Source organism: Lynx canadensis, chromosome B3 (assembly GCF_007474595.2).
Source record: "Lynx canadensis isolate LIC74 chromosome B3, mLynCan4.pri.v2, whole genome shotgun sequence".
Classification (NCBI taxonomy): domain Eukaryota; kingdom Metazoa; phylum Chordata; class Mammalia; order Carnivora; family Felidae; genus Lynx; species Lynx canadensis.
Genome location: NC_044308.2, coordinates 75,893,658 through 75,908,767, shown reverse-complemented (window position 1 = coordinate 75,908,767; position 15,110 = coordinate 75,893,658).

Below are 15,110 nucleotides of genomic sequence, written 5' to 3'. Positions count from 1 at the left end.
TATTGATGTTGGGAGTTTTCTTCCTTGATGACTAGCTTCCTAGTTTAGGGAAGAACTGACAGAAATGCATCTAGTAGTGTTGCCCCTAAAGTGATGTGGTTTTTTGTTTTGTTTTGTATTTTGATTCTGCCCTTTGGAAATCTCTGTTTCTAGCGTTGCTGTGATAGAGGGATGACCCTAGTCTTTGCAAGAGTGGGAGCTTTAGCTGATCTCCAATCTGTCCGACTCTAACTCGTGATACTGAAAAGAGAAGGTATTCCACATCATCAGTGTGAAGTGCCTATTGGAGCAAGTACGTAAGAGCGATAATTGTAGTGTATGGTAGAGGAACGCATTCAGTCTGAGATGCTCCTGACTTATGCCTTCTCCCTTAATTATGGGAGCAACCCCATATGCCATTCCTTTAGTTTCTGGTGACCCACAGCGTCTTTCACATGAGTAAGTCTGGCACACTTAAATAGGGTATTCATTCCATCATCTGTTTGACTAGGATCCTACTCTCCCCCCCCCTTCCCCTCTCACATCCCCTGTTAAATTGCTCTGCTTACTTCCCATTATGGAAGTGACTAGAACCTGAAGTGCTCTGACTCCCTGCTCATTTATGAAGTCAGTGTTTACTCTGTTGAACCCATCAGTGTTTAAAAAGGAAAGGAGAGGGACATCTATGACCCAGCCAATGACAAGGGGTCGCAATTTACAACTGCCATGTTACCAAGTAATTTTATTAATACCAGCCTTCGAAGCACAAGGAAAAGATCCTTTTAAAGCCCTTTGGTCACATGGCAAGAATACAATCCTCTATGAATTATCAGCTAAGTTTTTTTTTTTTTTTTCTCCCATGCACACACAGATGAGCCTGGATTATTTACAGTTCATTGGGATGCTTCAGGGTTACACTGCTGTCATTCAACAGATTTCTTTGTTTTAAGATTGCAATAGATAGTACATGTTTTCCTGCAGTAAATTTCTATTTCTAACTATAGCCACATAAAAACCAAAGGTCCTCAAATTAGCAGAGGACTCTTGGTAATTATTCGTATTTACCACAATAATTATAGTCCCATCTTTTTATTAATTATACCCACTCCCTCAAGATATTTCATTTGCAATATTGACGGAAGTTTTCACTTTGTTAGGCTTCTATAGATTGCCTTCCGAATTTATACAGAATTGGGTTTTGTGTTTGTTTGCTTCGCTTTTTTTTTCCTCCCTAAAAAAGTAAATTCATTCTGTTCTTGGCTGTTCTTTTGAATGTGATTCTTTACCTCTTAGTCTACTTGGAATTAACATGAATTGAATTACTTGTTCCACATGAATTAGTAGGTGTTTTTTTGTTTGCTTGTTTTGTCTATTACTGGCTGTGATATTGTAGCTTATCTGAATCTAGGAAGAGTCAACAGAGCATTCATACCAGGGAGCCCCAGTTGTTGATTTAAGGTAAAAGCAGCAAGACTTCCCCCCCCCCCCTTAAAACTTGTCAATGTTAATTGAACCCATAAGAGATCAGAGACTCAGTATTTCAGAAACACGTCGTCACATGATCACAGTCTGTTCAGGCCACCATAGCAAAATACCATAGGCTGGGCAGCTTAAATAAAGGAAAGGAATTTTCTCACAGTTTTATAGACTTGAAGTCCAGATTAGGGTGTCAACATGTTCTGGTTCTGGTGAACAGAACCAGAAGTTTCTTTCTGGCTTGCAGACAACCACCTTCTTGCTGTGTTCTCACATGGCACGGAGAGACTAAGCAAGCTTTCTGGTATCTCTTCTTGTAAGAGCACTTATACCGTCATTGGGGTCCCACCCTCATGACCTAATTAACTGGCAAAGGCTCCATCTCCAAATACCATCATATTGGGGGTTAGGGCTCCCCTAATTTTTGGGAGGGACACAATTCAGCTCATAACACTGATGAAAATAAATAAATACTCCTCAGCAATAAACATTTAATATTGTTAAGTTTGATAGATAAAAAAATATTTGAATGTCATTGGAATACACTGAAAGAAAAGGAAATCTTCAGATGCCAGAAACAAAGAACAGAGAAGGTAAACTGACACTTAGGTTGACCAGAGTGGGTTATTGTCCAACTAACATAAGAGATTGGGTTTTAGTTCTCCAACAGAGAAAGAATATGAGAATTGATGCTAAGATGTATGCATAAGTCTAAGAATTGAAAGGATGAACTAGGGGGAAAATATCTACCTACCATCTTAAGACAGGAACAAAGCTTACAGTCTTCACCAGTGTCTGAGTGAAAAAAAGGTCTTTCCTAAGGCTTGAAACCCTGAACATGGGCCGTATGTAAGATTAGGGTTCAAATTTAGACTACCTGCATGGTCTGGGGAATCCTCCATCCAAGAATCCAAAATGACAATGAATCCCTGTGGTGAAATCCCTGGGACTATCAGAAATAAATAAAAAAGTTCTCTTTAGGAATTCTCCTGAAACTCAGGCTTCAAGGGATTTTCATGGGGCAGGAGGGAGGAGGGATGAATTTATAAGGACAAATTATGATCAACCATGAGTGAAGTCCACATTTACAAAACCAAGAATGTTAAGGGCCTGGTATTTGAGATTATAGATTAATAATTACAAAGAGAAAAAAATTAAAGAGACCTAAAATAAATACGTGAAAGAAGAAATCTAAGAACATAAAGTACCATTAAATAGGCAAATTTCAAGTTAACAAATACAGAACATGTAGATATCAAGAATTTTAAAAATTATCAAAATATGGGGCGCCTGGGTGGCTCAGTCGGTTAAGCTTCTGACTTTAGCTCAGGTCGTGATCTTGTGGTTTCTAGGTTCGAGCCCTTCATGGGGCGCTGTGCTGACAGCTCAGAATCTGGAGCTTGCTTCGAATTCTGTGTCTCCCTCTCTCTCTCTGCCCTTCCCCAGCTCGTTCTCTCTCTCTCTCTCTCTCAAAAATAAATAAACATTTAAATTTTTTTTAATTGTCAAAATAAGATTAAATAATAGATTGAATAAATATGAGGAGATATTTGTGAGCTATAAAATAAATCTGGGGAAATTACCAGAAAGAAGTAAGAGAAATGAAAATACAGAAAACATACATGGGAGCTTAAGAAACATATAAAATAAGATTTTCCAACATTCTACTAATAGAATTCTGAAAAGGAAAAATAAACAGTCAAAAAAAAATTGAAAACAAAATGTCTAAAAATTAACAGAATTGATTCATGACTAGAATCTTCAGTTATGAGTACTACAACATATACATAACATATATAACACATGTATATAACATGTTTTCATATAAGCATGTACATAATATATGTTTCCAAACACACACACATAAATTTTCTATATATAAATATAAAACTAGATATTCATTCTATGCCTCGGCATACTGTAGACCAAATACAGAATACCCAAGTCAGAACGCAAATCTGAGAAGCTAATAAGTTGATCTCAGAGGATAATTTGAGAACAAACTTTCCAACTGCAATAACACCGGTAAGATGATAATGGAGTGATAGAGTCAAAGTGCTGAGTAAAACTATCTTTGAGACTAGAAATTTATATTCAACCTAACATTCAACCATGAGCCCAAACTGAAATTAATGAATATATTTCTAGAAAAAGAAAATTAACTTAGAAGTAAGGTGGAAGATGTAATAAGCAATAGGATGTAGTTGATTTTTTTTTAACCTTTTCTGTATGTTTTATATGTTTCATAATCAAAATTAAAAACTTTAGGGACGCCTGCGTGGCTCAGTCGGTTAAGCGTCCGACTTCAGCTCAGGTCACGATCTCGCGGTCCATGAGTTCGAGCCCCGCGTCGGGCTCTGGGCTGATGGCTCAGAGCCTGGAGCCTGCTTCCGATTCTGTGTCTCCCTCTCTCTCTGACCCTCCCCCGTTAATGCTCTGTCTCTCTCTGTCTCAAAAATAAATAAACTTAAAAAAAATTTAAAAAAAATTTAAAAACTTTAAAGGCTTTTAAACTAAGGATGAAAACATGGTTTTCTGACATGCTCTCTCTTTCCCCTGTCCCTGCCTTTTTTTCTTTCTCTCTCTTTCTGTAGAACTTAAAACTTATGCAAGATGTTATGCAGTATGGGAGTAATATCTCGGATCTATGAATTTTTCAAAAACTTTCAAGAATATTTGCAACCAGTGAATAAACTTTACTGACTCCAAAATAAACAAAAACTGCAAATTTTAAAATGTTTATTAAAATGCCTATAACACAAAATGTTGACAACTTCATTAAACATTAAATGCAAATTCCATAAAGCTCCCAGTTCATTCGAAAAAAATTAGATTTTCTTACATTGAAGGTATTCCTAAAATTCCAAGTCACTAAATAGCAAATTAGTTTAGAGCCAAACAGTTTCAAAAGCAAAATTAGAAAACAGAAAATAAACTTTCAAAACTGTTTAGCTTCTGAATTTCTCTTTAGTGTGCGATTTGAGTGTATTTTCGTGAAATGATGTGCAATATGGCCTCCAAAAATAGAGGGCATAGGGTTTATGATGGTTCTGCAATGATCCTGTTGTTAAGTCACTGGTCTCCTCACCAAGAATATTCATTGTGCAAAGTGTAGAAAAATATTCATGGATGGGTTTGGTCCAACCGCTACGCCTTTTACTCTGACTCCTTTTCTTCTTCCTGTGGCTGTCACACGAACAGTGTTTATTGAGTCATCATATGTCAGACAATGTGCCCAGAGTTCTAAATGCTTTACCTCCTTTAATCCTCAGGTTAGCACTAGGGAATAGGCTCAATTATCTTTAGTTTATAGATATGGAAATCATGGTTTAGAAAATTATGTAACTTGCCAAAAATCATACTGATAGAGAGTGTTAAAAGGGTTAAGAAATGAACCTTTCTGACTTCAGTACCTTGCTCTTGCCCATTATGCTATGTTGCCCTCTCATTCTCTACAGAAAGTAAGAATATTGTTGGCAGGCCTAATATTTGCCAAATGAATTCAATTCACTTTCATTATAACTTCTAAAGGATTGGACAGAAAAAAATTCATGTAATGATGGTTTGAAATTTCTAGTGATGGCCAGGAGGCAGGCCTTTATAGGTCCCAAGCACTAAAATATTGTGGTGATTATGGAGATTTTTGTCTCTCTCTACCCTGCATCTGATCAAAATATAAAAAATGCTAAGCACTGCTGATGGGAATGCAAGCTGGAGTACATTCTGAACAACAGTACGGAGGTTCCTCAAAAAATTAAAAATAGAGCTACCCTCCGACCCAGCAATTGTACTACTAGGTATTAAAGGGATACAAAAATGCTGATTCAACAGGACACACGCACCCCAATGTTTATAACAATGCTACTGAAAATAGCCAAATTATGAAAAGAGCCCAAATGTCCATCGACTGACAGTGGATTTAAAAGATTATATACAATGGAATATTATTTGGCGATCAAAAGAATGAAATCTTGACATTTGCAAAACACTGTGGATGGAACTAGAATGCTAAGCGAAATAAATTAGTCAGAGAAAGGTTAAGTATCGTATGATTTCACTCATATGTGGAATTTAAGAAACAAAACAGATGACCACAGGAGAAGGGAAGGAAAAATAAGAGAAAAGAGCGGGAAGCAAACCGCAAACCGTAAGAGACTCTTAAATACAGAGAACAAACTGAGAGTTGCTGAATGGGGATTGGGTGAGGGGATGTGCTAAATGGGTGATGGGCATTAAGGAGGGCACTTGTTGAGATGAGCAATGGGTGTTATATGTAAGTGATGAATCACTGGATTCTACTCCTGAGACCATTATTACACTATAGGTTACTTGCTTGAATTTAAATAAAATAAAATTAAAATAAAATAAAAAATGCTAAGCCGTAAAATAAGGATAAGATTGCCAGAATCATATTTTTATCCACGATGATTGCTTTTTTTCCCTGAAATATCACATACTGAGTTTTGTTTTGTTTTTTTTTTTTTAAATCTTCTTCTCTTTTGATGTACCTTATTTTGCTGGTGTTTGAAGTATAAATTTGGTTTGTGTAATGGTTAATGTTATGTGTCAACCTCCAGGGCATTTTTGGATGAAATTAACATTTAATCAGTGAACTGTGAGTAACGCAGATTGCCCTCCGTAATGTGGGTGTGCCTCATCCAATCACTGAAGATCTGAATAGAACGAAAAGACTGGCCTCCCTGTTCCAAAAGGAATTCTTGAGCAGACTGTCTTGGGATTTCAACTGCACCTGTATCTCCCAGGTCTCCAGCCTGCCAGCTCACACCACAAATTCAGATGTGCCAGCCTCCATAACTATGTGAGCCAATTCCTTTCTAAGAAGTCTCTTTCCATATATTCACATATCCGGTTGGTTGTGTTTCTCAGGAGAGCCTTGAATAATACAGTCTGTCTGCAGGGTAATCCACATTTCCAAAAGACCTGCCGTCCATCAAGTGTTCTCAATCTGTCTTTTCTTTTTTAACTTATTTGAATTCTCAGTTCTACATGGTCCCACTTACTTTGCAGAACATGCAACAAAGTATTTGTTTAGAAAACTGGAATTTGTCCCTCTTACCTCAGTGGTGCTAAGGACACACTCCACAATTTCTCTTTTTCTTCGGGTCTCCTCTGGAAATTTAACCTTGGTTTAGGGAACAAGATACCATACTAGTGACCATGGGCTTTGCAATCAGTCATTTATTGCAGTCCAGTGTCTTATGACCTTGGGCAGGTCACTTTGAGTCCCATTGTCCTCATTGGTAAAATATGAAGACCAAAAGAAAATGTCTGTAAGGATGTCTCACAAAGCTGTGCTAATAACACAGTGTTCAATAAACTTTGATTATGGGATTATTGTAGGTATTACTGAGCGTGTAAGCATGTGTATAATTCCTCATCTTTATGCTATAGTCTTAGGCCATTGACATGAAGGTGAGTTTATAAATAACCGAAAGTCCTTTTGAAACTGTCCTATGGGCCCATAATGGAAGGGATTTGAGAGCCTGCATATTAACTGAGAGACCCTAAGTATGAACTGAGCATATATATGACTTTTATCTGTCTACTGTCCTAAGTCTGGTGAGTGTCTCCAAACAATTTAAAACCCTACAGTAACATATTACTTCTTATTCTCTAGTCACCGTTTTACTGGGCTTCTCTGCTTAACAATCAGGGCTACTTTTTTCCTGCCTGCTATCCAGCTGCTGAAGACTCTGTGGGAGACTGGACTAGATGCCCCTGTTCTCTTTTCTCATCTCCTCCCTTCACTGGTCTAGCAAATGCAAATTTGGTCACTGACCACACAAAAGGTACCCCTGAGTACTCAGTACCACTGAGCAAGAGCCCAACCCACCTACCTGCCTGTGGGTTTTCATGTTTTTTTTCAAGCTCGTGAGAAACGAGTTTCCTGCTTTTTTATATACCAGATACTTAGCTGGTTCTACTGGATTCCGTGAGTTCCTACCTTTCACTCGGAAAACATCAGAACGTGAAGTTCAATGTTCCTATTAGAATTTATTTTTGTGTCCAGATATGTTTTTAATAAAAAGGGACTTCAGATTTTATTATTATTATTATTATTATTATTATTATTATTTTAATTAAATCCCAATCCAGCAAGTTTTAGCACTGGCCAGAATTTTTCTCCACCCTCAGGAATGTGGAAACCAAGGGAGCTTCCATTTTAAATCCTTTGAGGATCCCATGTTGTTTGAGTGGAAGTCCTGAAGCCGGGACTTATCGTGCATTTGCTGCAGTATTTGGTTCTCAGACACAAGGGTCAGAATGACTTTCCCAAAGGCTGGCTTTCCCGAGGGCTATTTTTTATGTGGAAGCCCTCATTTCATAAACAATTGAATTAGTTCACATTAACCACGATCAATGGCAAAAGTACACAAAACATAAAGAAATCACCTAAAATAATGTTTTTGAACCAGCTGCTAAATTAAGTAATGTATTTGTTTTATTGCACATTTGCATAATAGGGCAAACTAGAAACTCTCTGTAACAGATGTGCTGGTGGCAGGGAGATTTGATTACTGGCTTCTGTTATTAATCACTGCACAAATCTTAAATGATTTGTTTCTACAGTTTGATCAATTTACAGCTCAGAACGTACATTTATGCACACAATGTAGAGATAAAGCATCTGTTCACACCTTTCTGGAGGCATCAATATATTTATGGGAATTGGAGTTTTCTTAACCAATGCACAGGAAACTTTGGCCAAAGACTGACAACTTTTGGAAAGATCCCATTACTGATTCCTTATAGCTAATAAATAAAAACCATTTTGTTATTTCCGGAACATTATGTTCTGATGTCTTTTGTTTTGTCTTCTCTATGAAAACAAACAAAACATATGACATTTGAAACCTAGAGGATTTGAATGATGGACATTCCTATTTTTCACAAATCACCCCAGAATTTTGAGGAATTGCAGGGTACCATGGTATCATTGACAACTACTGGGTAGAGTTTTGAAAACTATCCTTTTTGTTTTAATTTTGCATTTGACATTTTATAATCCTATATCTATGATTTCCATCAGCATTTTAAATGGATATAATATATTTTAAGATGGCATGCCTAAATTTAAAAAAAAAAGTAAAAACATAGGCAATATAAATATTGTTTCATTAATTTCCAATTAAGCATGATAAATGCATTGGTTCTACACAGAAATGTTTCCCCAATAAGTCAAAACACTAGATAATGTGATTTTTTTTTCCAGTTGTGAGTATTGCAGTTATTTTGCAAGCAAAAATATAGTCAAAATACCCATAGAATGAGGTTAACATTACGCCCGTTGATTGCAGGGGCTGATTTATACTGCAAGAACTTCTTATTATCATTACTTGCTATAATGATTTACCATTTGGAGTCTAACATTTCTCTTAATATTGTATGCATTTTCATTTATATCCTATTTGATTAATTTTGGTCTCTTCCAAAAATCACAATAATCAACTGGTACAGAAGAGAAAGCCTTGGGGATTTTGTTTCTCAAGCTGCTCTGTGTCCCAGTCTGGCCTCCTATTTCTACATGGTAGAGAGAAAAAATTGAGGAGGGGGGCAGAACTCAGTATGGAAATTAAATGCATCATTTCTGAAACCTGGATGAAATTTCAGATAAAGGCTTTGTTTTTAATGCCTAGGAAAAAATTAAAATGTATATATTTTTCTCAGTCAGAGGCAAGACTGTTATGGTTGCAACCCCTGCCTTTTTATAGTTCATCCTGGGAGCTAATGAAGCGTTGCATATTGGTTTCAAATTCAAAGCATATGTAGTCACTGAGGCATTTTTTCTTTATATAGCGTGATTTCAAAAGGAGCCCCAAATGTGGTCATCTTAGAAAATGTAATTTGGTCGAGTACTAAAGAACTTTTTCCCAGATGACAAAAACCTTCCCCTTTGAGTTGCCTCTGAGAACACAAACTGGCTGTGAAGTACATTCACAACCCTCTGTGAAAAATGCACAGGAGCTGATGAAAATATATTAAAGGACTGGCATGTCAAGGCCATGAAGGGCATTGGGCAAATTTGGATAAATGTGTCCAGGTTTCACAGAATCAGAATCAGAAGTGAGTTAGAGGACAATGTAAAAAGATGTTGAAGAGAATAATGCAATCCAGACAACAAACTTAACAGCATTACCCATCCAGAGCCATCTCCGAAGTCATTACTGCCGTTGCCGGGGGTGTCTGCCGAAGAGCCAGATGTCATTCTGCCACAACTTGGCATCTGATGGTTGTCATTTATAAGAGGGAATCGAGTGAGGACTGTAATTAGGTGGGTGTTGAATGGAACCCTTCCTTCTGACTCCACTGGGGGCTTTTCTAGTCCTGAACACATGGAGAGTGCAAAGCAGGGGAACTGATCTGCCCTTCAGACTCCTAAAAGTTCATGTATTTTTCCCCTTGAGAGAAATACATGGCTTATACTTTTTTTTTTCCTCTGCACATTCAGCATTCGTTGTGCTCTTTGGAAATGACAAATACATGTTCCTGGACCCCCCCAAAAGCATACACTGCAGGGGAAGAATCATCATGCAAACAGATCAGTTACAAATACACTCTGGTAAGTGCTGTGTTGGGGATATTGGTTTAAAAATGGTGTTGTGGGGGCGCAAAGAGTGGAACAACACCTCTTTGGAGATTTGGGCAAGGGCTCCCCAGAGGAGGAGATATTAAAGGAAGAGCAAGCATTTGGCAGGTGGGTGAAGAAGTGAGGGGGTGGGCATTCTAGCAGAAGAAATCACGTGTGGACAAGGATTATGAAATCACGCATGGAAAGGTCTGTTGTACTGTGAGAATGGTAAGGGTTTACACACAATGAGAGTCTAGGGCATAAAGACATTCTAGAAGAGGGTCAGTTGAGTGGGGAAGAGATGAAAAAAAAATGCCTGCTGAATCCTTAATTCCTGCCTTTTTAAAAGGATAGTTAGATTTTTTTTTTTAATTTTTAATGTCTGTTTATTTTTGAGAGAGAGAGAGAGATTGAGAGAGGGTGAGCGGGGGAGGGGCAGGGAGAGAAACACAGAATCCGAAGCAGGCTCCAGGCTCCAAGCTGTCAGCACAGAGCCCAGTGCAGGACTCGAACTCCCGAATGGTGAGCTCGTGACCTGAGTTCAAGTCAGACACTTAACCGACTGAGCCATCCAAGTGCCCCTAAAAGAGAGTTAGATTAAAGAAGGTAAATATAAACTCATGGTGAAACCCCTAAAACTGTCATAATGATAAAAATAAAAGCAGCTAACATTTGAGTGCTCTCAATTCAGAATTATGCTACTGAATTCTCACCACAACCTTATGGAATTGCTTCTATTTTTATTTTCATGTTACAAACAAGGAAAAGGAGAATTAGAGAGGCTAAATAGCATGCTTAAGTTCATCTCACAGCCAACCAGCAAAGGGAGGGGGAGTCCAGAAAGCCCATAGCCGTGCTCTCAAACGTTGCATTGTACATATCTCCACAGAAGTGTGTGTTCAGTACTTAGAGACTGCCAGCCCAATGGCTAGAAAATTTTATCTTCCTAAGTAGAGTGAATGTGGCCTAGCAACGCAGCCTTCAGAGTCATTCATTCCTTTGTGGAGATTAAATCTAGAAATGGTACCGAGAAATAAATTTTAAAGAAAATTAAGATAGGAAATGAGCTATCTCATCCCAAGTACCTTCCCTGCACACTGGAATACCTTGGAAGTATTGCCCAAACCAGAGTATTTGTTTAAACTTTCAAAATATTTTTAGTAATATGTAGAGATGCTCCTAATACAGTCATGAGTTCAAATAATGGATACAAAACTAGAGATATGCCATGATGATCAAATTTTTGAAAGGGCAAATATGAGTCAGAAACACACACGCTTATATAGTGCATATACCATGACTACACTAAACATGGCCTGGATGCTGGGATTATAAGTGACTCTTGAATATTTTTGCATCTTTTGACCATTAATGAATGGAATTTTTGAAGCAGAAAACATAAAGTACCAAGAAATGGAGATTGTCTCTAAAGTCTAAGGGGACTTAGAGAACCATCAGAGAAGTGCCCCCTGAACTTCTCTGAGAAGGTTGAGGCCTCCTGAAAATCAGCTGGGAAATGGGGAGCCGTGTGGCATCAGGACATGTTGGTGTCACTAGGAGCATCCTTCAGCTCTCTTGGTCCCTCTACATTTTGAAAACATTGAGGTTACTCTTTGAATAGACTCTCAGGACCCCAAAGCCCTTCCAAAACACCAAGGGAATCTTCTCTCACCTACTCAACTGGGTAGACAACCTCAACCTGAGACAATGATTAGCTTCAACAATAAAGAGCTTATGTCACATAAAGGGAGTCTGAAAGGAAAGGAGTCTAGTAGCTCCTAGATGGGCTCGAAGATGCTCCAAACCCTGTCTGTCCACCTTTCTAATCAGCTCCAACCTGCTTCCTTCTCAATCCCTAGGCTGCCATCGCCATTCCAAGCATCACGTTCAGGCAGGATGTCCAGAGGCAGAGGTAGGTCCACCCCTTTCTCATGACTTTAAGAATGAAGACACCTTTCCTGAAAGACCCAGGCAGCTTCCTCCTCACATATTGTCATGTCCACTAAAGAACAGGTTTTGACTTGAGTGAATGTTTTGAAAGTTCAGTTTCCACTTGCCTTCCTTTTGGTAGGAGCTATGGTATATACATCCTGGTGGCTAGTTCTGAAGCACCTCTCTAAGCAGAAATGTGCCCATCACGTTAGAGAAGAACAAAAGAGGCCAAGGATCCCATTCTGTTGACCCATGTGACTGTAGTAATTGTAGTAAAAGCTTAGTAGGTAGATTTTCTCTTCTGCTATAGTAGACACACTCTTGCTGCAAGATTTTGTTGGGACAGTGGACCTCTTATTTTAAAAACATCTGCACACGGTTTGTTGGGTTTAATACAAGGTTTCTGGCTTGGCAGAATTTATGGGAGATACGGGGCAGTTTGCCTCCTGACATCTGAATACTTTGATAAGCAGAAACCTAGGCACGAGTGACACAGACTAGGTGCCACTTAACTTACTTTGCAAGCAGTATTGGCGGCAGTGGATGAGGATAAACAGAGGCCCAGCCCTGCTGCTTATGGTTCTAGGACAGCCAATGAACTCTTGGGACTGAGGTTGGATGTGAAGGAAGTGGGGGGAGAGGCATGGATATGAACGAACCCTTTGTCAGTGCACCAAGCTATTTCCCAGTTGTAGGAGCAGGCCTATCCCAACGTGGGTGGCCTTCTTTGGGAATGGCCTCTGCTCACATCCCGGAACTTGTTGGGGGAGGGGGCGATGTTCCACAAACTAGAGAATGCATCTTTTTTAATCCATCTGGGTATGCCTCCGTGTCTAGTCTGCTGTCCATCTACATATGATGAGTCACTCCCTTGGCCAGACTGCTTACCTTTAACAACAAATGTTTTTCTTAGTAAAGCAAGCATTAGGCGAGACTAGATCTACAGCAGTTAGAGCTTCTTGACATTGCAGGGGAGCAGGAGCCATTGCTGACGGAGCAGCAGACAGCTGTGTTGGGGAGGGTCACCTGAGGTGTCCCAGTGTGTGGCTGATGGAGACCTGGGACATTCATAAACTTCATTCATCAGCATCCCTCTTCTAAGCCACCATAAATAAAACAGCATCCAAAGAGAACAGTGTGTCTCCTAGGCAAGGAAAAAAAAGTACTCCTTGCAACTTTGATTTGAGGCTTAGAAAAGCAGAATTCCAATAGTCTTCAAGCTCAAAGGGCTGCTGAAGGGGCCACACTGGGTTGCAAAATGGAAGACTGTTGAACTCTCTCCAATTCTGCTGCTTTAACCTTGTCCAGCAAGTATCATTTCTTCCCTGGGTTGCTGCCAGCTGCCTTCTAACTCCCTACTCTTGTCAATCCAGTTTCCACAGAGCAACTAATGTTCTGAAAAAAACATAAACTAGCATATCATGTCACACTCTTGCTTAAAATCCTTTAATGTCTTCCCTTATACTTAAAATGAAATCTGAATCCCTCCCCATGGCACAATCTGGAGCTGTCTACCTTGCAAAGTACACCTCGTCCTGCCCTCCCCACCTTGCTCCAGCTCATTCCTGGAACAAACTAAGGTCATTCTCACATCACAAGTTTTGCAGAAGCTCTTTTCCTCTGCCTACCTCTCTGCTTCCAACACTGTTTGTATGTCAGTTCCTTAGAAAGGCTAATCATTCTACATAAAACTAGTCTCTAGTTTGATCCTTTTATAATTTGTAATTCATTTATGTATCTGTGTGTATTTGCCATTTTTCTTATTTTCATAATAAAAACGTAAGTTCCAGAGTGGGGGAACCATATCTGCCTTATTCTTTTTTGTGTCCCAGGCTCTGGCAATGAATATTTATTAAATGAGTAAATGTATTAGTGAATCAGGAGAGAAGTAGGAGGTAAAATCTCACCTCTTCTAAAAAAACATTTTCTGACTGTGCCACCTGAAATGATCATCATAGCTTTTCTCCCTGTTCTTTTTTTTTTTTTTTTGCATTATTATCATTGTTAATATTAGTCCCATTTCTGGGACTAAATATAGTCCCATTTCTGGGACTAAATATAGTCCCATTTTCTGACTGCATGTGGTGAATATTTTTCTAGGGATCAGACATATTTATTTTTTTTCCAACGTTTTTTTTTTTTTTTTAATTTATTTTTGGGACAGAGAGAGACAGAGCATGAACGGGGGAGGGGCAGAGAGAGAGAGGGAGACACAGAATCGGAAACAGGCTCCAGGCTCCGAGCCGTCAGCCCAGAGCCCGACGCGGGGCTCGAACTCACGGACCGTGAGATCGTGACCTGGCTGAAGTCGGACGCTCAACCGACTGCGCCACCCAGGCGCCCCGGGATCAGACATATTTAGTGATGTAAGACTTATTTTCTCTCCTGATGATCTAACTGAAGTGTAAACAAACAATGAGAAAAGAGAATGACCACAGAAGACTGGAATTTTGAGGGGATCTTCACGAAGGATGCTCTATGTATTTAAGATCAATATTGAAGGGGAATTAAGAATTAGAAACTATATTTAAAAAAAGGGAAGGATACTCAAGAGAAAGTAAATAGGAAGTTGGGAAAGAAATTAGAATGTGTGTAAAAATAATTGGATCACAATTGCAATTTATATATTTGATGTGACAGCAAATGGTTGTACAATTCTTATTGAGTACATAATTTCTACCATTTATATAGTCATTAATTGCTCCCTACTTTGTAAGGATATTCATTTGGTATCTTGAACCACAATTTGACTTGTGTGGTTTATATCATAAATCTGTTTTTCTTTCCAATGATATTGTAAACATAATACAAACAAAGGCCATGTCCCATTCATCTTTATAGCTATTGAATTTCAGATTATTCAAATTGGAAATCACTCTGATAATCCTTTAGCTATATCTTCTACCTGAGAATGATACTCCTCTATGGAATACCTAACAAAAGATTATCCAGCCTCTTGATAAACTTTTCACAGAAAGATTCTCAGGAGGTAGCTTGCTTCAATATCAAATGGTTTTTTATGGCAGCAAGTTCTTAAATTTCTCTCCTTCTCAACTTTCCACTATTAATCCTAGTTAAGTCCTCCGGAATTATACAGAAAAAAAAATTAATCCTTTTCTGCAAAATAGTCCCT